General features: G+C 39.7%; 1 protein-coding gene and 1 pseudogene across 5 annotated transcripts in view; both read left to right on the top strand.

The window, feature by feature from the left end:
• PDZRN3 (PDZ domain containing ring finger 3) overlaps positions 1-23,304 on the top strand; it is a 284,005-nt gene that overhangs the window by 210,466 nt on the left and 50,235 nt on the right. The gene's annotated exons all lie outside the window — the stretch shown is intronic.
• On the top strand, positions 14,230-14,341 carry LOC133382584 (5S ribosomal RNA; annotated as a pseudogene).

Here is a 23,304-nt window from a genome sequence, read left to right on the forward strand (position 1 = left end):
ACGTAGCTGCTAGATGCATGCATACTAGAACCATGATCATCTGTCTGTGAAGCATCAAAGCCCCATCCACATTGTTCCAATATTCAGATCAATATTCAGATGCATACCATGGCTATATAGGATCACAGTACCAGGAAGTACCTCCCACAGCACTTTGGGTAAATGCAAAGCAGACCTACATTCCCATAACTATTCAGAAATGGATAATACTGAAAAAATTAACATTCTCCTATAGACGTAAAGATATAGCTGTGACATTTGATTTGTTTAAAAAATACATCATTATTGTATCAAGGTCAGTTCTTACCCCACATAAAAAAGAGGATCAACCACACAGTGATCCCTTCTTTGTATAGACATTGTGTACTGAGACTTTTAAAAAGCTACTCCTGAGTAAGCTAAGCAGTGATGGAATAAAAAGACAGGTCCTTTTCTGGGTGTGTAAGTGGGTAAAACCAAAAGAAGGGGGAAACTGGCAGTTTTTACAATGGAGGGATGTAAAAGGTGAGGTCCCCCAGGGTTTAGTAGTGGGATCTATGCTTTTTAACTTGCTGTTAATGGCCAGGAATTGTGGTGAACAATGAGGTAGCCAAGTTTTCTGATGACATCAAATTGTTCAGGGTGAGAAAGACTGCAAGGAGCTCCAAAAGGAATTCTCAAAACTGGGTGAATGGACATTAAAATGACAAATGTGATTCAGTGTAAACAAGTGTAAAGTGAAGTACGCTGGGGTTAAAAAAAATATCCCTAACTTCACATATATACTTATAGGATCTGAACTGCTAGTGACTGACCAGGAAAGACACTTTTGTGTCGTGGTGGATGGCTTGGTAAAAATGTTAGATTTGTACATCAGTACATAACAGCACTAGATGTTCTTTTAGATGCAACCAAGGTCTGCTCAGCATTAATTTTTTAAATTTCATTCTATTTATTTATTTGCTAACTCCATTGTTATTCCTCCAGGAACTAAGGACATGCATACTGCTCCCCTTTATCTTCACAACTATGTGATAATTGGCTGAGAACCTCAACCACTGAGCACAACAGCCCTCTCCTCTCATCTCTTGCAGTTTCCAGCAACTGGTATTCGGAAGCATATTGCATCCAACTATGGAGGCAGAGCATAGCCTTATCCTCCATGAAGTTGTCTAATCCTCTTTTAAAGCCATCCAAGTCGGTAGCCATCACTGCCTCTTGTGAGAGCAAATTCCATAGTTTAACTGTGCACGGTGTGAAAATGTACTTTTTTCTGTCCTGAATCTTCCAACATTCAGGTTTGTTGGGTATCCCCAAGTTCTAGTTATTTGAGAGAGGGAGAAAAGATTTTCTCTATCTGCCATCTCCATGCCATGCATAATTTTAGACACTTCTGTCATGTCACCTCTTACTAGCCTTTTCTCTAAACTTAAAAGCCCAAAATGCTGCAGCCTTTCCTCATAAGGGAGTCACTTCATCCCCTTGATCATTTTGGGTGCCCTTTTCTGAACCTTTCCCAACTCTATAATATCCTTTTTCAAGTGAGGTGACCAGAATTGTACACGCTATTGCAAATGTGGCCACACCATAAATTTGCATAATGACATTATGATATAGGCAGTTTTATTTTCAGTGCCTTTCCTAATGATCCCTAGCATGGAATTTGCCTTTTTTACAGCTGTTGCACACCAGGTCATCATCTTCATCAAGCTATCCATTACAACCCCAAGGACTCGTTCCTGGTCAGTCACTGCCAATTCAGACCCTTCGAGCGTATATGTGAAATTAAGGGTTTTTTGCCCCAATATGCAAAACTACTTAGTACTTGGGAGCAATAACCTCCACACCTAATGCATGTTTGTTAGCCACAAACTTCCTTAGGTTCCCTCAGGTTGTAAGGAAGCAGCCATCAGTTGAAAAAACTGAGGAAAGTGATGAATGCTAGTAGTAAGTTACGTAAAGGCATAATGTATGGAGATCAAACATAAACATTGAATAATTTGAATAGGATAAATCCCACTTCTCAAAACTTCAACATATTTGTTTTATTTGCACTAAACCAGTGATGGGCAGCCTGTGACTCTCCAGATAGTGTTGGGCTCCAACTCCCTTGAGCCCCAGCCAGCATGGCTAATGGTCAGGGATGATGGGAGTTGTAGTCCAACATTATCTGGAGGGCCACAGGTTTCCCACCTCTGCACAAAACTGATATGGTTGCCACACATTCCTTAATACATTTATATTAGGCCATAGAACAAATGGGAGCATCCATTACAGTGTAACCCCATCAGACTCACTGGGACTTACTTCTGAAGAGACCTGCATAGGATTGGGAATTCTAATCTGAGGTAGTCATGGTGAAAATTGAAGAAGGGAGATCTGTACTTTGGATTAGTTAATCCAGAACACCTTAGTCTCTGGCTTCACCATTATAGGTTTCACCAGCATGCAGCCAACAGATTATCTCTGAGGAAATGTAGCCGTTTACAGAAAAAAGAAAAGGTTGTCCATCCCTGCCTTACATGAACACTTCAACAGGAAATTCTGAAGGGAGCGAGGTTCAGGTTTTACAGTGACATAATTTAAACTTATCTTTGATAATAGTGGTGAACCCTTCATTGCAGACATGCGTTTGCATAATCCAAAGACTTTGTCATAGGCTGGGTTTTCTGCTGCTGAATTGGTTCAGCATTCTCGCTGATAGACTGGAGACCTGTAATCTGCTGAAAAATGGCCTTTAATGATTGTGGCGCCTGTCCATGGCTCCGAATCCCCCTTTCTTAATTAGACCATTTACTAGAAACTGGCAATTGAAATTTTCCTCTCCACTTGACGATGAATAATGCAACACCTCAACTGGATTCCGTATAGAAAATACTCTGTTCCCCGCCTTTTATTTCATGGTAGAAGGATTTTTTTGTTAGTGTTTAAAAATGAGTCATGATGTGAAAGTTTTGATTTTTTAAAACTAATTGTAATGAGTGATGCACTTAAAATGGCTTTGTGCCCTTTTGCATCACAACCTTCCAAAATTATGGTAGTAATTAGCCCAAGCTTGTAACATTTGAAGTTGGGGGTGTGGCTACTGTGCTTTATTGGGGGGAAGTATGTTTTCCTCCTTAAAATGATACGTGATGGGTGAACAGGTTTGTAACGGTTTACATATATACATCTGTTCAATGCTATGAAGCAGGTGGCAAGAATTCGCAGGGGAGGAAGCACAGAGACATTTGCTCGGAGCTTTACTGTCACATGTCAAATACTGGAAGGAAAAACAGGCATATGGAGCAGAGGAAAAAGTGCAGGTTTAATAAATGGGCTGTGTTACGTTCATTAATAATGAAAAGGAAGGTCATGACTCATTTTCAGGAGCACCAAAAGAGCACTAATATTGTGTATATTGGAATTGAATCAGCTGAAGAGTGGTGTAGTAAGTCTTAACAAAGTATCCATTCTCATTTTTCTGACTTGGTTACAAGATCTGAATATGACTGGGAGAAGAGTTGGTGGCAGGGGGAGGGAGGAAGAGTCTCTGCAAAAACACAGATGTGTATATGAGCAAAGACACTGTCCCATATAATCTTTTATCCCAGTCAAAAATCAGAAATCATTTACCAAATACTGAAAAATGACTTGGATGTAAAGGAAGGCAACCTAAACTTTGGGGCTCAGACTTATCTGATGAGCACATGATACTGGGAGGGAAACTTGGTTCTACAGAAAAAGTTCATGACCCTAGCTGGTAATAGGCTATTTTTGTATTTGATGTGATGTCTTAATAATGCATCAAAACAGGCTGATTTTAAAAAAGCAAGTTTATCCATTGATTTAAACAGGTTGATCCATTGATCTAATGACTACCAATAGGGACTGTTCTTTTTTCTTTCTTTTTTAATATAGCCCAGATTCATCCTTAGGGATTTTTTTATTTTTTATGTATTACACATTTATATCCCACCTTTCCTCCAAGATGCTCAAGGCAATGAACATAATAATACTTTAATTATGAACATGGTTCTCCTCCCTCTCTATTTTATCCCCACAACAACCTTGTGAGGTAGGTTAGGCTGAGAGACTGTGACTGGCCCAAAGTCGCCCAGCAAGCTTCATGGCAGTGTGGAGATTTGAACCCTGGTCTCCCAGGTTCTAGTCCCAACACTCCAACATTGTGCTGTATGTCTACAGCAGTTAATTTTTGCATAGTTATATACTGTGTGTGGCTTGTATGCTCAGCACCATTGTCATTATTCCACCTATACTCCCTCCATTTTATTGGGGCATAGACAGATAGATTAAAAGTGTGCCTTTAAATTCATTTTTTAAAAGTGTGCCTTTATTGAAAAAACCCTGTGCCTTTAAATTTCCTTCTTATGTGTTTGCAAAAGCAAGGCACAGCACAGCACAACACTGGAAGAAAAGAAGAGTCATTTGGTTGCCTAGGTAATCAAGTGATTCTTACTTTTTTCCATCACTATGTTGCAACCTGCTCCTTTATGCGGTTGTGAAGTTTACTGACAGACACAGAAGCAGCAAACGTAAAGGCATAATTGATTCCCCACTGCCTACTCCTGATATGCCCCATTTCCAAAGTATTGGTTCAGTAATATTTTGGCTCAGCCTTACTATTACCAAAGGTTTTTTTTATTATTTATTTATTAAACTTCAATCTCACCCTTCCTCCCAGAAGGAGCATAGGGCAATAAACAAAGGAGAAAACACTAAAAACATCTTAAAACATCTCAAAAACCAAAGTATCTTTAAAACATTTTTTTTAAATCTTAAAAACATCTTTTGAAAAAATATTTAAAAACTTCTGTAAAAACAATTCCAAAAGTGACACACTGGGATAAGGTCTCTGCTTAAAAGGCTTGTTGAAAGAGAAAAGTCTTCAGTAGGTGCCAAAAATGTAACAGAGATGGTGCCTGTCTAATATTTAAGGGGAGAGAATTCCAAAGGGTAGGTGCCACAGTACTAAAGGTCTGCTTCCTATGTTGTGCGGAACAGACCTCCTGATAAGATGGTATTTGCAGGAGGCCCTCAACTGCAGAGCACAGTGATCAACTGGATATATAAAACAGACTTTCAGGTGTCTTGGTCCCAAGCTATATAGGGCTTGAATTTGGCCTGGCAGCTAATGGGCAGTCAGTTTAATTCTTTTAGCAGCAGGGTAACATGTTGGCTATATCATGCCCAAGTGAGCAGTCATACAACTGCATTTTGCATCAGCTTCCAGACCAACCTCAAGGGCAGCCCCACATACAGCGCACTACAGTAATCTAGCCTGGAGGTTACCAGTGCATGGACAACAGTGGCCAAGCTATCTCGGTCCAGAAATGGCTGCAGCTGTCTTACCAACTAAAGCTCGTAAAAGGCACTTCTAGCCACTGAGGTCAACTGGAACTCTAGCGACAAACATGGATCCATGAGCACCCCCAAACTATGAACTTGCGCTTTCAGAGGGAGTTCAACCCCATCCAAAGCAGGCAATTGCTCTTCACCACCCTAGCAATTCACAAGTCAGGTACTAAGCAGGAGAGGAAGTATAAGAACAAGGGAACACACTCTACGCTGAAGAGGAAGTGGATAGAAACTATTTGTACCCTTGCCCTGCTGTAATGAAGTCTGTAACTGTTAAGTACATGCAGTTGACATAATCACACATTCTTGCTCCATTCATTCATTCATTCATTCATTATTTGATTTATATCCTGCCCTTCCTCCCAGCAGGAGCCCAGAGCTGCAAGCTTCCACTTCCATCCACTCCCCCCCCATTTCTCACATGTTGAACCTTAGTTTGTAAACTCTTTGGAGCAGAGATCTGCCCTCTTCTACTTTGTAAAGTGTTAATGGTGTTATAGATGATGATGATGATGATGAGGATGATATGTGCCAGCTGTTTAGTGTGTAGATTTTTTTTATGAGACACTCTGAAGAGAGGAAAAAACCCTCTTAAACTCATTCTTGGGCTACTACTACAATTCTGTTTCCCCTCTCCAGGTCCAGTTCAAAAGTGTACACATACATAATATAAAAAGAAGAGTCATATCATGTGTTATAGCATAGGTGCATTGTGACCCTGGTTTTGCAATGGAAATAAATGGTGATACAAGCAAATCAAATACTGGTTCAAGCCGTCAGTCTTGCCCTCCCTTCTATGTGCCTCTAAGAAACATTACTTATAGCAAGTCAGACTATTTGTCCCTCTGGCCCAGTATTGTCTACTCTGACTGGCAGCAGCTCTCTAGGATCTCAGGCAGAAATATTTATCATCCCCATCACCTGCTACATGACGCTTTTAATTGGAGATGCTGGGGATTGAACCTGAGATCTTCTGCCTGCAAACTCTGTGCTTTTCTGCTTAGGTGTGAATCCTCCCCAAGATCTGTGATCTCCTACTCTGGGTGGAGAGACATATCAAAGCTCCCCTCAGTCAAGTGTTTGAGACATAAGCATCACAGCCTCATCTTGTGTCAGCAACCTGGCTGAGGTGTGCTGTCTTAACATTCTGAAACTGGAGGTGGCAGAGGGAGAGAGCAACCAGGGAAGATGACTCTTCCCTCAAGCCTTGAAACAACTCTCACTTTTCTGATATGAACATCAGACAGTTTCATTATGGAGCCAGAAAGAAGCTGCTGGGAGTTCTCTTTTCATTTTATATATGTCTTCGCTCTTAGTGTTTTATCATAGACCTCTTTAGATGTTCTCTTTTATCAGCATGGTTGCAGTAGCTTGTCAGTGTTCCCCTGCTTTTGATGTTCCATCCAAAGAACGTTTAAAAACTTCCACCAGCATGACACCTATGACATTGTAGTTAGCAACCATGCAAGCAGCACATTTCCCAAAGGGCCAGACACACTGTCTGCATCAGAGACAGAATTCTCTAACTGCTGCAATTTTCCTGATGAGAACATCTAAGAGAGTCACAATTACCATTTCTGACCCATCCAGCCAATCTAGATCTCCTAAGCCTACTAACTTCTTCTCATTCATCATGGCTGCCCTGAAAAAAGGGTCTCAGTTTGTCACCTTATCACCATTCCTCACCATTTACATTGCTGGACTCAGCTTGCCTTTTCTCTTGGCTTTTACTCTTGGATGTTTCTAATGAGAAGGCTAGTATCATAGAATAGTAGATTTGGAAGGGGCCTATAAGGCCATCGGGTCCAACCCCCTGCTCAATGCAGGAATCCAACTTAAGAGTACTTGGAAGTCAAGTTTTAACTCAGTGTCAGAAACTTTTGGTTTAAAGCAAATAGGTAAAATGCATTTGCAGCGAGCTCATTGTTTAAGTCAGCCCCACAATATTCTGTTTTTTAAACAGCAACTTTAAATATGCCAGCGACACACCAAAATTTATCAGTTATGTAAGGTTCATTCTAATTAACTATCTCAATATCATTTTCTTTAGGTCTGATATTTCCCACTCAGGAATTTTTCTTTGGAAAGCTAAACACTTTTAGAGAGGACAAATGGATTTTGTTTTATTCAAATAATAATTCTCCTTTTAGTCTGTTTTTCTATACCATGAGTAGCTTACAAGAAAGAAGGGAAGTGCGCACACTTGGAAACAGTCTATTACTAAACAGTATAGTTCTGCTTCTTTAAAAAAGAATTGTCCTTTCTAGAGAAATAAAAGAAGGATTAGATGAAGCTGTAAAAAGAATTAACCTCCACTTTGAACCTCATTTCTCCAGACTGTGAAGGAGAAAAAGATTTAGAAAATAGGCTTTTTTGCTGTTGCTATGAAGTTGTACTGTTCCCCCCTCAAAACAACAAATGCAGACTTCTTAAGAGTAGGCTAAAGAAGTGTATCAGACCATAAAGTTGTTCTAAATGGGAAACAGAAATCTGTAGTCTGTCAAAATTTGCATTTTATAGTACAAAGCCCAAGGATTGGCATGGTTTTCTACAAAGGAAAAATTCTTATTCTTTCTTACGCACAAATGTTTTCTTAGACATATTTGTTAATGACATAATGGACAATGTGGACAAAATGAATGATGTATTAAAAAGTTTGCTGTTCATGAAGTCAATAGAAAGTCTGCCTCATCTGACAGGCAGCTCCATATAGGATTTTATTTCAGAACATGAAAGCTAATGTAAGCGGTCTTTTTTTCTTTAATGTGTCTGTCCTCAAGACTGAAGGATGCTTATGGCACTGCATGTGCTGAAAAGCAGATTCACAAGTACATGGGTACCTTCAGTTCTCACCGCCTGTTGCCATGTCCAAAAAGGAACCAATCTCCCTTGGGAGTCCAAACTTTTGTTCTCTTTAAAAGTAGGACAGCATTGGGGGGGGAGGGGAACCACACATTTACTTTTTGCCACATATTAGAAAATGCAAGGCCTCTCTGACTGTTGTTCTTAAGCAAAATAACAGTGCAATCCTGTGCACGCTTACCTGGGACTAAGCCTCATTGAACTGAATGGAACTTACTTCTGAGGAGGAGATATGTATAGGGTTGCACTTCAGAGTGCTTACTTTTAGAAACAGCAGCAGCAACAAAAAGGTCTTAACTATCCAATGTGCTGGTGTACTGGATCTCATGCAGGGGTTGCCAATCTTTTAAAGTCAGTGCATACATTTGGATTTTTGAACAACTGCCGTGGGGACCACCATCCTTAGTTACTTCTCTCCCCCTCTCCAGCTCAGCCCACTACCCAGAGGGATTTCATACACGCACGTCACTTTTCCAAGACATCTGGGTAAAAGTCAGATCTTGTAGAATTAATCTGAAACCTGAAAAGCACATCAAGCTGAAAGAGGAAGTGAGAAAGAGTGTCCTTCTTCCAACTGCCTCCTTCAGCTCTGTATACTTTTCAAAGGATTGGAAGATAACCATCTTGACTACATCATTACTAAGGGTGCAGTGAGGGAAGCTCAGAGGCTTTGTGGAGGCCAGGGGGAGATTTCAAGGGCTCCATCATTCCCAGAGTGCCACATTGGTAACCACTGATCTAATGAGAGGGTAGGAGTGGGCTGTTGTGTTGTGAAGGGCCACAAGATGTGCAGCACTTGCTGCTTGAAAAAGAGTCCTGCATTATTATTATTTTTTAAAAAATCAAAAATAGGCTGTGCAGGTGCAATTGGATGATTTCATGCCCAAGCAACACTGAAGACTGGGATCATGGGTAAGGAGAGAGAACAGGACTAATGGGAGCGGGTGGGGGGAGCTTCCTTGAGCAGAATGTTGATTGGTCAGCTTCAGAATGCACTAAAGTGGTAGGGAAGAAAGTCTGAGTGGAAAGTTAGCAGTGTACTTTGCATCAGTACACATTAGGAGAAGGCAGAAGAGAGGCTGAGTGGATTGAGAATGAAGTGAGTCCTGTATTCTTGGAACTGCTGCCATACCTGGTGTCAAAGAAACCTTACCTTGTAAGTAGAGCTGCAGCTTGATTTAAATCGAAGGTGCTGATGCTTACCTTTAAATGCTAAACTGCTTAGGACCCAAATATCCTTCCGGCGTCAAGCAAAGACCTTTCTATTCCAACAAGCCTTTCAGTGCCGTAACTAGCTTTTCATGTGCCCTGTGCAAGGTTTTATTTTTGGGCCCCTTAATTTTTTTGGGGGGGGGGAAATAATAATAAAACAAATACGATATAACAATTGTTTTTGTGTACACAAGAAATATACTAGATCATTCACATGTATTTATAAATGAAAATAATTATTTTAATTGCACTTTTCTGGCTTTCATTTCAGCAAAATCATTGATTACATCATCATAATTAATATCTTTAACGATATTATATTCAATCAAAATTATGGAAATTGGATAATTGTTCTTGTCCGATCTTAAATAATTCTTAATTAATTTTAACTTGCTAAAACTTCTCTTACACGAAGCGGTAGAAACGGGAAGAGTGAGAAATATTTCGGAGAGCAACATTGATATTCGGATATGACTCAGTTAATCCAAAGTCATGAAGAGCCTGTAGAATATCAAGCGGAGTTTTAATGTTTTGTATTAGTGTCGAGGCTTCAAACTTAAAGCTTTGAATTTCACATGTGAGCTCGTACATATTTAAATCTTTGCTATACTTAATAGTGAGATCTGCAGCCGATTTTTGTAAATCAGCAATGCTCATCGATTCTAAAGATGAGCCATAGAGAAAGCAAAAATCGTCACAGATAGTTCTCAGTTGCTCATAACACCAATCTATTTGAGACAGAGTGTCAAAAACGCTGTAAATTTGCATTTTAAATAATTCTTCGGGTGTCATGCTACTTCCTTCATCTGGTGCTTCATCTATTTCCATTTTATTAACTCTTCCATTAATTAGGAAATCCAATCTCTATATCCATTGTTTCAGCCAAATTTTTTGCTTCCAGGAAATTTTGTTCGAAACCTGTTTCTCATAGTTCTTGTAAAGTACCACGTAAGTCCATCAACTAATTTTGTTGCATGGTCTATCGATACATCTTTTCATTGTAATGCTTTATTTGTTCGTTCAATGCATTGTAGAATTTTATTCCACACAGGAAGAATACAGATAAATCTATAATTAATTTGTAACAGCAAACTTTTTGCATTTGATACAGCTTCCGGATTTGATAAATCATTTGCAATCGTTTCCAATCCTTTCTTTACTTCGGATAATTGTAAACATAGTGACTTTATTGCATTGACCTTTGATGACCACCTTGTATCAGAAAAACTTTTTAGTGACAATTTTAAAGACTTCATTAAAATTTCCCATCGTGTTGTTGAGGATGAGAAAAAAATTGTCCTCTTGCGCAGGTTCCTTGCCTTCCTGTGTATCATCATCCTTTGAAATAGTAGAATGCAACTGTAGTACGGTATTATCATCTTGTGAAGCAGTACTAGATTTGGCCTCTTGCGCAGGCTCTTTGCCTTCTGGTGTTTCTTTTCTCAGCCATTTAACAAATTGCTGCGACACTGATTTGCATTCTTCTAATTTTCGCTTGTTTATTTTTTTATTTTGTGCACCCGACAGTTGCTTGGACATTTTTGGACTAGAAAAAAACAAAAATACTATTTTTCACACTGCATGAGTATTGGTAAAAATATTTAAAAAATTAAATCGATAAAAAATCTCAAAAAAATTAAAATCATCAAATCTTCTGGAAATTAAGAGCTTAAGTATTACAATGATAATCTTTTATATAAATATCTTCCTATATTTGTAATTATTTGCATTTGACATTATCTTTACTTTAATAATAACGATAATTATGAGCTAAGTTTTTGTATGCCTTATAAATTACATTCCACAATCACATACGTATTTAATTTTTAATTTAATTTAATTTATGTACAATATAAATATAATAAATTAAAATATCTACCCCGGTATAGAATTGTAGCAAAATAATGTAATATCGCTAAATTCAAATAGATGATTCGCCACCTTAACCTTAAAATATACGAACGTATTTTTGAGATTTTTATTATTTAATAAAGCTTACCTACCTGTTTTCACAATAACACATAAACACGAAAACAAAGTAATTCGTTCGTTATCGAATCACAAGTCAAAGTCAGACTAGTTAACAAACAGCATCAAATATACTTTGAGCTGTGGTCGTTGGGTAAAAAGCGGCATAAACCACGACATAAACATAAACATTCGCTCCTGTTGCGCGTGTGATGCGTCGATCAGTCCTGCGATTCAGTCATTCAGATGTTGGTGAGCAGAAGGCATCGAGGGCGTCCAGGGACTGAGTGACGCAATGACCAATCACGAAACCGCTAAATAACGCAATGGGCTGCCTGGGCCCACTCGACACACTCGGTTCACCGACATCTGAACCGCACAGCAGAGCACGACGGCAAAATTTAAAATTTGAAAATATTATTATATTTGACAATTTTTTTGTCAGTTCCATTTCAGGGGGCCCTTCGTCCTGGGCCCTGGGCCTGTGCACCTGTTGCACCTGCCTAGTTACGGCACTGAAGCCTTTGGTATTGACTAACCAATAATCAGTACAGGAAAACAAGACCATTAAATCAAACAATTCATTAGCAACAGAAAAGAATGACATAGCATTTTTTCACCCCATCTCTCACCTGGGGTAGTACAGACACCTTCTCCTCACCTCTCACCTAGGGAAATTAAGCCCATCCCCACCAACAGACTGTCACCTTGTAGGGAGTCTGGCGCAGTCACCAGCCCACCTGTCGTTCATAACCTCACAAGGAGCATCTCAGTTGGTCAGACAAAAAAAAATGAACATCTCCATTATAGAAACACATGTGTTAGTACTGAGGTACATAAATCTAGTTTCACAGAGAAAAATAGAAGAAAAAGAAATATCAGCCAAGGTGTTGCAACAGGGAGGGAGGAATTGGCAGCATAGAGTCTCTCTCTCTCCTAAGGGCCATGGCCTTGGCTTCTGGAGCTCTCTTTATTGGCCCCAGGCCTCTCCAGCTCACTATGATTGGTATTGCAGGTGATGGTGCTAAGTCAGCAGCTCTCAGTGTTTCTTTCCCCGTCGTGATGGGAGGGTAGTTGTTGTCTGTAGCAGATGCAGAGCCCAGGTGCTGCATCAAGGAGAGGAGAATTGGCAGCATGGAGTCCCTCTATCTCTTCTTGTAAGCCCTGGCTTCGTGCTTCACACAAAAATCCCTTCTTCTATGTAACCATTAAATGTACAGCAGCTTCTGGTCCCATGCAAAACGCCTCTTGTGGTGAGTTTTCAGCATCTCATTTATAACGTTTTTAAATTGTGCTTTAAATTTTGTGTGTGTTTGTAGATTTGTAGATTTGGTTTTAATGTTTTTAATTGCTGTAAACCGCCAAGAGAGCTTCGGCTATGGGGCAGTATATAAATGTAATAAATAAATGATATGGTTCTGCTTTCCTCATAGACACTACTTGTTGTGTGGTTTCCATGCCAACACCTTCTGCCATGAGGACTTTCAGGTGTTGGACTGGAAACTCTCCGTGATGTTAGGAAGATTCACATAGCAAAACACTTCGGATATCATAAGTGGAACACAGAATAACTACCACATGGTAGCAGCCTCCACGCCAGCTTGCAAAAAAGATGAGCTTGCAAACACAGCTCCTCCCAATGACTTTCATAAACTAAACTTGCTAACCACATTTCATTATTTCTCTTATTGTGAACCTTTATTTCTTTTCACCATTGTTTGTCCATCAGAAACAAAATGGATATTTTTTTTAAAAATCCACATGATTGATGTGAAAGTTTCAGATGTCCTTTGCATTCTCTTGCTTGGGAGATTTTCCATTTGGATTTGTTCCTAGGTCTCCCACTTTTCACATTATGGTGTCATCTTTTCTTGATTAGAAACATACATCATGGGTTGCCTTAATGGTCTGTTGTATCATTCTATTTCTCTCCCATGACTTTCTAGAGTCCATGTTTATTACATACAGATGGATCACTATCCTTTTATATTGTGTGTAACTTTCTTTGCACAATAAGTTGACCTGTTCATCTCAGAGCCAGAGCCACTACAGTTCATTTTCTATAATATTCTTTCTGATTAAGATCAAAGTTTTAACTCTTTACCATAGCATGTCAAAATCCTTCCTTGCCAAAACTAATAATAATAATTAGAGTTATTTATTGTACATTGCTGCTTTTATTGTGAATCGTGTTGACACAACATATGCTGTGCAATATCTGCACATTATCTGTGAAATTCTTCAAAAATTAGTCAAGTAACATTCTGAAATCAGTACCATATCTTAGAAAATCAGATGGACCACAAATAAAGACAGACATAATATAAAAGAGGAGTCATGGATATCACATGTTCATTAGCTACACTGTGAGCCTGGTTTCACCATGTGAGCATACCAAAAAACCGAGTATTGGTTCAAATTAAACCATCAGACTTGCCTTTCCTTGTGTCCAAGGAATCTGTCTTATAACAGGTCATACTATTTGTCCTTCTAGGGCCACTTTCACACCATATATTTATTCCACTTTAAACTGTAAAGGATGCTGAGAGTTGTTAGGATGCCTGTATACCCCTCATAGAGCTACAGTTCTCAGAGCACTATAGCTCTGTGAGGAAAAGATGAGTCTCCTGATAACACTCAACACCGCTCACAAACTATTCTTCCCAGGATTGTTTGGGGGAAGCCATGACTGTTTAAAGTGGAATAATAGTGGAATAAATGTATGGTGTAAATGTACCCTAGGTCTGTATTTCCTGCTCTGACTAGCAGTGGCTCTCCAGAGTTTCAGGCAGAAGCCTTTGTCTGTCCCATTACTTGCTATCTGATCTTTTGAAGAGGGTACTGAACCTGGACTATGGCCATACTACCCTGAACACACCCGATCTCGTCTGAAGTTAAGCATGGTCAGGCCTGGTTAGTACTTAGATGGGAGACCGCCTGGGAATACTTGGTACCGTATGCGTAGAGGAAGGCAATGGTAAACCACCTCTGAATACTCTTACCATGAAAACCCTATGAGTATATCCAAAAAGATTCATAGGGTCACCATAAGTCATAATCAACTTGAAGGCATATAACAACAACAAACTGAACCTGGAACCTTCTGCATACAAAACGTGCTCTACCACTGAGTCAAAGCATATATATTAGAGGTACATTTTCGTATTTTTTTCAACAGTCAAAAGGAAGATTAAGAAGTTATACAAATATTTAGGCTCCAATCCTATAATCCACTTACCTCTGAGCAGAGCTTGGAAAAGTTACTTTTTTGAACTACAACTCCCATCAGCCCCAGCCAGCATGGCCACTGGATTGGGCTGATGGGAGTTGTAGTTCAAAAAAAGTAACTTTTCCAAGCTCTGCCTCTGAGTAAGAATTCAGTGGGACCTATTTTTGAGTAGATGAGTAGACAGATTGTGTTGTTAATGTTCCTGAATTATTTCCCAGTCACTTATGTTTAATTATAGGTCCTTCATATAAGACAATTACCTATTCTAATTGAATTCATGTAACATTTTATCTGTGAAAAGGTCTCTAGATCCGTAATATGTGCAAGTAATATTCTTAAGAAATTAAACATCTAGGGAGTTTAATAAGACATTTGTATGCATAGATTCCCCCCCCCAACATCAACCGTATCATTTAAGATTTAAACACTTATAAATGTTGCTGTATAAAATTTCCAAGCAAAAGCGAAGTATTTTTTGTTTAACCTAGATGTACCCACAGGGCCAGTATTTATTTTTAATATTACATCTCCATGTAATATTCATGATCACATAGTAGAGGGGCAGTCAAAAACATACATGATTACCAGCCCCAAGCAAGGGAGGGTTGTTCTTCCCTCACTCAAATAGTGAAATCCATTTGTGATTATATGCTCTGGCTAATGCAAATGCCCAGCCCACCTTATACATAGCCAGTACCAAACATGTCATCACACTACAAAATAGATGCAGGGATGGAGCTTTGATGATGATGAAGGGATGAGGTTATACAGATTGAAACAGACTACAGTCACCAATATTTATGGCTGTTGGACACTCATACAAAGGAAGCAGGTTGTGCCCCCACACTAGAGGTATCCCCAAGTGTATCTCTCTACAGTTCCCCACTGAAAAAAAGTATAGAATTACACTTGGAGAGAGTTCTGCATTGGGGACTTTCCTCCAGTGTCATTGACACGGCCTCCCACTCTCAGAAATCATACATCAGGAGAAGCAGAACATTTCTCTATGCAGAGGGCACAGAGGTGCATTGCCCAGGTGTACATCTGCACATGAGCAGTGGTCCTCCCAATAAAGAGTCCCTTCTTATACACATACTCTGCCCATCATAATGACTGAGACCAAGAACTTCAAAAATAGCTGCTTTAAATCACGTAGAAGCTCACTCCATATATAGGATGCCAGTTAACAGAAGTAACTCTATAAATCAACTAAGTGACTGGCTTCTTATTAAAATATTCCTCTTCCAAAGAATTATTGGGCTGGATGTGCTTTACCATTGATCTCCTTCACACACTATGGGATCATTATAATTGGATTCCTGGGGCAAGATAGACATATTGCTAGAATACCTCATTCTTCATTAACTGTGCTCAAAGTTGTCTTGCTAGTAGGCTATGGGATGAGGTGTCAACCATGTTGACAGTAGTATAAATCTAAATAACTCCCAGGAAAGCGGTAGTGTTGTGCTGGATTCACGTGGCTGATTTTCCATATCCTGGTGACTTTTTCAGTCACCCCAGATATCCCCCATGTGAAAGATCTAATACACAATCAGTATGCTAAACATCAGGCATCTCTCCTCATGTGTTAGAACTTTTCATAATACCCAGTTTCATTTAAATATCACCATGGGATGACTGGGGAAAAGTGGGAGAAAAGTACTTACATAAATCTACACTTAGTGCCTCAAGCAAGTCATGGCTACCATCCGCTAAAGTGATTGTGGGTTGCCAATGGCCTCTGTACATCTGTGGGTGCCTTGAGTTTTAGCTGGTCACGCAAATGGCTGGAATTGTAGGTTTGCCAGGGCTTGTCCAAAGTCAATCCTGTTGCTCTACAAACACCAGTTCTGCTTATAGTAGTGTCTACTCCACCCCAGAGATTTATGGATTTCAGGCCATATGAATCCAGAGGAAGAGCAGAGTCCAAGTTCCAGAAATTTCATTCTTTGCACTTTAAAATGATCTAGGTAATCATAACATTTGAACAGCTATTCAGAGAAACAATAACAATCTGTCATCAGTTTTTTGCCCCCAGCAACCTTTTATGAGAAAGGGGTTGTTTTAATGAACCATAATACTGGTAAACATGCTCTATTGCTAATCCAAGGTAAAATGATGACAAGACCTCTTGTCAGCTATAAGATATAAAAGCCAGCCCCCTGGCTTCAGTCCATTATTGTCAATACAACCTTTCCAGTAGACTGCACCCTTCTGAGCTCTAAGGAACTCCCACACTAACTACAGTGAGACACAGGGAAGAGGCAACGCTGTTTACTTTATCCCACAGAAGTCATTGTCTCCCTTTAACTTTTAAGAGAAAGAGTAAAGGAGCAGCAGTCAAGAAGGTTGTCAAAATTTGCACCTATCCTCTCCAGACACAGCAGTCACTAATCCATTAATAAACGGCAGCCTTTGCCCAATTCTTCACCCCCACCATGCAGCCCTTTCACTTTTCCACATATCTGTCAGCATGTCTCACTGACTTCTACAACGGAAAGTTAATAGGCCTGTGTGAGGGGGGAGGTGTGAACCTGCCAACCGCTAACCCAAGAAAAAAAGGAGGATTAAATATTTTGCAAATAAGCAGCTAGGGAGGTAACTAACTAAATCAAATCATCTGTGAATTTCAGAAGAAACCACTGTGAGATGTATTCTTTTTCTGTCTTTTTATAAAGTATTGGCAAACCAGGAGGTTAGTTTTATGGAAAACGAATGAGAACCATTTTCCATAGAACTCAAGGTCAACTGCAAACATAACCCCTTTGTAGGTTGGGAAGTATGAACACTTGGGCACTCACATCTTGCACTCTATGATGGGGGTGGGGAACCTTTTTCTGCACAAGGGCCGTGTTCCTTCATAGGCAACCTTCTTGGGGCAGCATACTAGTGGTAGGTAGGTCCCAGTGCAAAAGTAAGCAGAGCAATGGATGTGACTCTTACTTTGTACAGGAGATTACATTCAAGCCATGCAAAAAATAGAGATTTATACAAACGCCTCCTCATCCTCATTCCAACCAAACAAGAGTCATCATCACAGTTCAAGGGTGCATTCCAGACAAGCAAGAGCACCCGAGGGTGTGGCCACTGGGAAGAATCCCAATGGCCAAATAGAGAAGCATTTGGCGCCTGGGCCTGAGGTGCCTCATCCCTACTCTACAAGCACCAAACATGAAGCAAGTATGGAACATATCCTAATGCTTATACTTATGAATCGTATATACTACCTGTTACTGCTCTTTTACTGACTGAGCCTTGAGATCACAACTCACCTTTAAACTTGGCCAGACAATGCTTTCTAAAGTTTACATTAATTTTAGAGCATGTGTTATTTAAGTGTTTCTCCACTAACAGCAAACAACTATCTTTAGCAATGTTACACTCAATATAACATGGGTTGTTTTGGTATGCTTTAACTCTGATTGCTTTGTCACCCTAATTGCTTAGTCTTCTGAAGAAAAGATCAGTACTAAACCTCAGGCATTAGAAATTGCACATTTAATTTATTGTAAATAATAAAACTTAGGACACAATCAGCATTTCTCTTACTAACAGAAAACATTAAATTGGGCTTAATTTTACAGCTGTACAAATTGTAATGTGCTCAAGTGGGCAAGTTAATGATATTTAATTTGACCAGGCCAAAAATGTAGCGTGCCTCAAGGTCTTACATTTTTGCAGCTACAGTCATTGCCAAATGATTATACAATGTGTGTGGTAAAACAAAAATACTTTAATTCTCGGGTTGAATGCACACACTAGATTGGGGGTGCGCAACTCAGATCACTCTGAGAGTCTCTTTTACATTTGTGTTAATTTAAGAAGGTCACACTGCTATGTCAGCTGCAGAAATGCATCTCTGGCACACTGTAGTACAGCATTTTTTCTTAGATCCTCTCTATTAACCCTTCTTTTTCTTTTCATTTCTCTCTCTGTACTTCATATCATTTCCTGTCTGCACCATCATCTCATCTGCATTCATCTTTTTCTCCACCTCACAGGTCTCTCTGCACCCCACCTCTATTAGCCCCCTTTGCACTCTTTCTGCCTCTCTTCCCTGCAGGACTGTCTATACCTCTCTGTCTTTTATCCTCACTTTTTCTCTCACCACAAGACCACCTTCCACCACATTTAACTTCTTTCTAACCTCTCGTTTGAAATGTGGTGTTAGAGGAGAGTTTGAAGGCACATAACAACAACCCTATCTTTGTTTTGCATGCCTGTCTATTTTTGTAACAACAACAAAAAGGAATACAAGTGTTTTTAAATGCCTGTAAAGTTCAGTTGGTACAGTACAGAATTCTATTACCTAATGCTGCTTAAGGACTAGAACAGCTCTAATGTAGATGTTTTGGGGGAAAGCCCAAAGAGGTGTGCATCTCTCTCAATCATTTTCTCTTTCCTGTTCCTTAACCTCATTACCCCATTGTCTTCTGGACTATGCATAGGTTCACAAGTCCACAGAAACTGCTCTGGTATGGCTATTGTAGAGGGTAATATTGTTGTTATGTGCCTTCAAGTCGATTACGACTTAGGGCGACCCTATGAATCAGCGACCTCCAATAGCATCTGTCGTGAACCACCCTGTTCAGATCTTGTAAGTTCAGGTCTATGGCTTCCTTTATAGAATCAATCCATCTCTTTTTAAGCCTTTCTTTTTTTCTACTCCCTTCTTTTTTTCCCAGCATTATTGTCTTTTCTAGTGAATCATGTCTTCTCATTATGTGTCCAAAGTATGATCAGTTTCATCATTTTAGCTTCTAATGATAGTTCTGGTTTAATTTGTTCTAACATCCAATTATTTGTCTTTTTTGTAGTCCATGGTATGTGCAAAGCTCTCCTCCAACACCACATTTCAAATGAGTTGATTTGTCTGTTATCTGCTTTTTGCACTGTCCAACTTTCACATCCATACATAGAGATTGGAAATATCATGGTCTGAATGATCCTGACTTTAGTGTTCAGTGATACATCTTTGCATTTAAGGACCTTTTCTAGTTCTCTCACAGCTGCCCTCCCCAGTCCTAGCCTTCTTCTGATTTCTTGACTATTGTCTCCTTTTTGGTTAATGACTGTGCCAAGATATTGATAATCCTTGACAAGTTCAATGTCCTCATTGTCAACTGTAAAGTTACATACATTTTCTGTTATTACTTTAGTCTTCCTGATGTTCAGCTGTAGTCCTGCTTTTGTGCTTTCCTCTTTAACTTTCATCAGCATTCGTTTCAAATCATTACTGGTTTCTGCTAAAAGTATGGTATCATCTGCATATCTTAAATTATTGATATTTCTTCCAATTTTCACACCTCCATCTTGGTCTAATCCCTCTTTCCATCTGAAATGTACTATGTATAGATTAAACAAATAGGGTGATAAAATACACCCCATCTCACAACCTTTCTGACTGACTTCCTCCATATTCTGTCGGTTTCTCCATATTCTGTCCTTACAGTACCCTCTTGTCCAGAGTATAGGTTGCACATCAGGACAATCAGATGTTGTGACACCCCCATTTCTTTTAAAGCATTCCGTAGTTTTTCATGACCTACACAATGAAAGGCTTTGCTGTAATCTATAAAGCACAGGGTGATTTCCTTCTGAAATTCCTTGGTCCATTCCATTATCCAGTATATGTTTGCAATATGATCTCTGGTGCCTCTTCCCTTTCTAAATCCAGCTTGGACATCTGGCATTTCTCGCTCCATATATGCCAAGAGCCTTTGTTGTAGAATCTTCAGTATTTACTTCCATGGGATAGTAAGGCAATAATTGGACAATTATTGCAGTCCATGGGATCCCCTTTCTTTGGAATTGGGATGTATATTGAATGCTTCCAGTCTGTAGGCTATTGTTTAGTTTTCCATATTTGTTGACAATTTTTTTGTCAAAATTTGACAGATTGAGTCTCAGTAGCTTGTAGCAACTCTATTGGTATGCCATCTATTCCTGGTGATTTGTTTCTTCCAAGTATTTTAAGAGCAGCTTTCACCTCACATTCTAAAATTTCTGGTTCTTCATTATACTGTTCCTCCATGAATGAATCTGTCATCCTTGCATCCTTTTTATATAGTTCTTCAGTGTATTGCTTCCATCTTCCTTTTATTTTATCTTGGTCAGTCCGTGTCTTCTCCTGTTGATTATTCAACATGCCTACTCTTGGTTTAAATTTCCCTTTAATTTCTCTAATCTTTTGGAACAGGGCTCTTGTTCTACCCTTTTTGGTGTCCTCTTCTATTTTTATACAATAACTATTGCAATAGTTCTTTGTCCCTACATACTAGTCGCTGTATTGTTGCATTTAGGGTTCTGACCTTGTTTCTGTCTCCTTTTGCATTTGCTTTTCTTCTCTCTTTAATCATTTTCACAGTTTCTTCAGTCATCCATTGAGGTCTTTCTCTCTTTTTAACTATAGGTATTGTCTTTTTGCATTCTTCCCTGATAATGTCTCTGACTTCACTCCATAGTTCTTCTGGTTCTCTGTCAACTAAGTTTAAAGCCTCAAAACTGTTCCTTATTTGATCTTTATATTCTTTGGGGATATTATTTAAAAGGTATTTTGGCATTATGATTGCTTTGTTGTTGTTCTTTAGCTTTACTCTGCTTTTCGATACGACCAGTTCATGATCTGTATCACAGTCTGTTCCTGGTCTTGTTTTTGCAGAAAATATGGAACTTCTCCATCTTCTGCTACCAATTATATAATCAATTTGATTCCTATATTGACCATTTGGTGATGTCCACATGTACAGTCGCCTTTTTAGTTGCTCATAAAATGTGTTTGCAAGAAACAAATTCTTGGCTTCACAGAATTCAATAAGTCTTTCTCCTGCTTCATTTCTGTCCCCTAAGCCCCATTTCCCCACAATTCCTAGTTCTTCTCTGTTCCCTACTTTTGCATTCCAGACCCCCATGATTATCAGCACATCTTGTTTTGGTGCGTGATCAATTTCATTCTGTACTTTTGTGTAAAATCTCTCCAATTCCTCTTCTTCTGTGTTTGCTGTTGGAGCATAGACTTTGATGATGGTTATGTTAACAGGTTTCCTGTTAAATCTCATTGATATCACTCGCTCAGACCTTGCCTTATAGCTCCTGCTTTTGCTACATCACTTCTCACTATTAAAGCAACACAGTATCTTCTTAATTTCTCATTTTCTGTGTAAAATTTATATCCCACCCTTCCTCACAGCAAACAAAAACACTAAAAACACTTTAAAACATCATAAAAACAGACTTTTAAACCAAACATCTTTCAAAACATTTTTCAAGGTTTCAAGACATCTTTTTTTAAAAAAGGTTAAAAACAGTTGTTGTTTTTTAAAAAAGGTTTAAAAACATATTAAAAAGCAATTCCAACACAGATGCAGACTGGGATAGGTCTCAACTTGAAAGGCTTGTTGAAAAAGGAAAGTCTTCAATAGGCACTGAAAAGGTAACACAGATGGTGCCTGTCTAATATTTAAGGTGAGAGAATTCCAAAGGAGAGATGCCACCACACTAAAGTTCCATTTCCTATGTTCTGCAGAACGGACCTCCTGATAACATGGTATCTGCTGGAGGCCCTCACCTGCAGAGCGTAGTGATCAACTGGGCATATAAGGGGTAAGACGGTCTTTCAGGTATCCTGGTCCCAAGCTGTGTAGGGCTTTGTACACCAAAACTAGAACCTTGAACTTGGCCCAGTAGCAAATGGGCAGCCAGTGCAGTTCTTTCAGCAGTGGGGTGACATGTTGGTGATACCCTGCCCCAGTGAGCAGTCTCACCGCTGCATTTTGCACCAGCTGCAGCTTCCAGACCAACCTCAAGGGCAGCCCCACATAAAGCACATTACAATAATCCAGCCTGGAGGTTACCAGTTCATGGACAACAGTGGTCAGGCTATCCCTGTCCAGAAATGGCTGCAGCTGTCTTACCAGCCAAAGCTGGTAAAAGACACTCCTAGCCATTGAGGTCACCTGGGCCTCTAGCAACAAAGATGGAGCCAGAAGCACCTCCAGACTACGGACCTCCTCTTTCAGAGGGAGTATGACTCCATCCAAAGCAGGCAACTGACCAATTATCTGAACTCAGGATCCGCCAACCCACAGCACCTCCATCTTGCTAGGATTCAGACTCAGTTTATTGGCCCTCATCCAGCCCACCACCGAGTCCAGGCATCAGTCCAGGGCTTGCACGGCCTCTCCCAATTCAGATGTTACAGACAAACAGAGCTGGGTGTCATGAGCATACTGCTGACACCTAGCCCCAAATCTCCTGATGACCTCTCCCAAGACCTTCATATAGATGTTAAACAGCATAGGGGACAAGATGGTACCCTGAGGCACCCCACAGCACAACTGCCAGGGGACGTAAAGATAATCACACAATGCTATTTTCTGAAAATGACCCTGGAGATAGGATTGGAACCACTATAAAACAGTGTTTCCAATACCCATCTCACCAAGTTGGCCCAGAAGGATACCATGGTTAATGGTATCAAAAGCTGCCGAGAGATCAAGTAAAAATAACAGGGTCGAACTCCCTTTCCTTCTCCCAATAAAGGTCATCCATCAGGGTGACCAAGGCTGATTCAGTCCCATAACCAGGCCTGAACCCAGACTGGAATGGGTCAAGATAATCAGTTTCATCCAAGAGTACTTGCAATTGCTGTGCCACAACCCTCTCAATCACCTTCCCTAAGAAGGGGATATTTGTCA

This window comes from Rhineura floridana, chromosome 3 (genome assembly GCF_030035675.1).
Source record: "Rhineura floridana isolate rRhiFlo1 chromosome 3, rRhiFlo1.hap2, whole genome shotgun sequence".
NCBI classification, from domain to species: domain Eukaryota; kingdom Metazoa; phylum Chordata; class Lepidosauria; order Squamata; family Rhineuridae; genus Rhineura; species Rhineura floridana.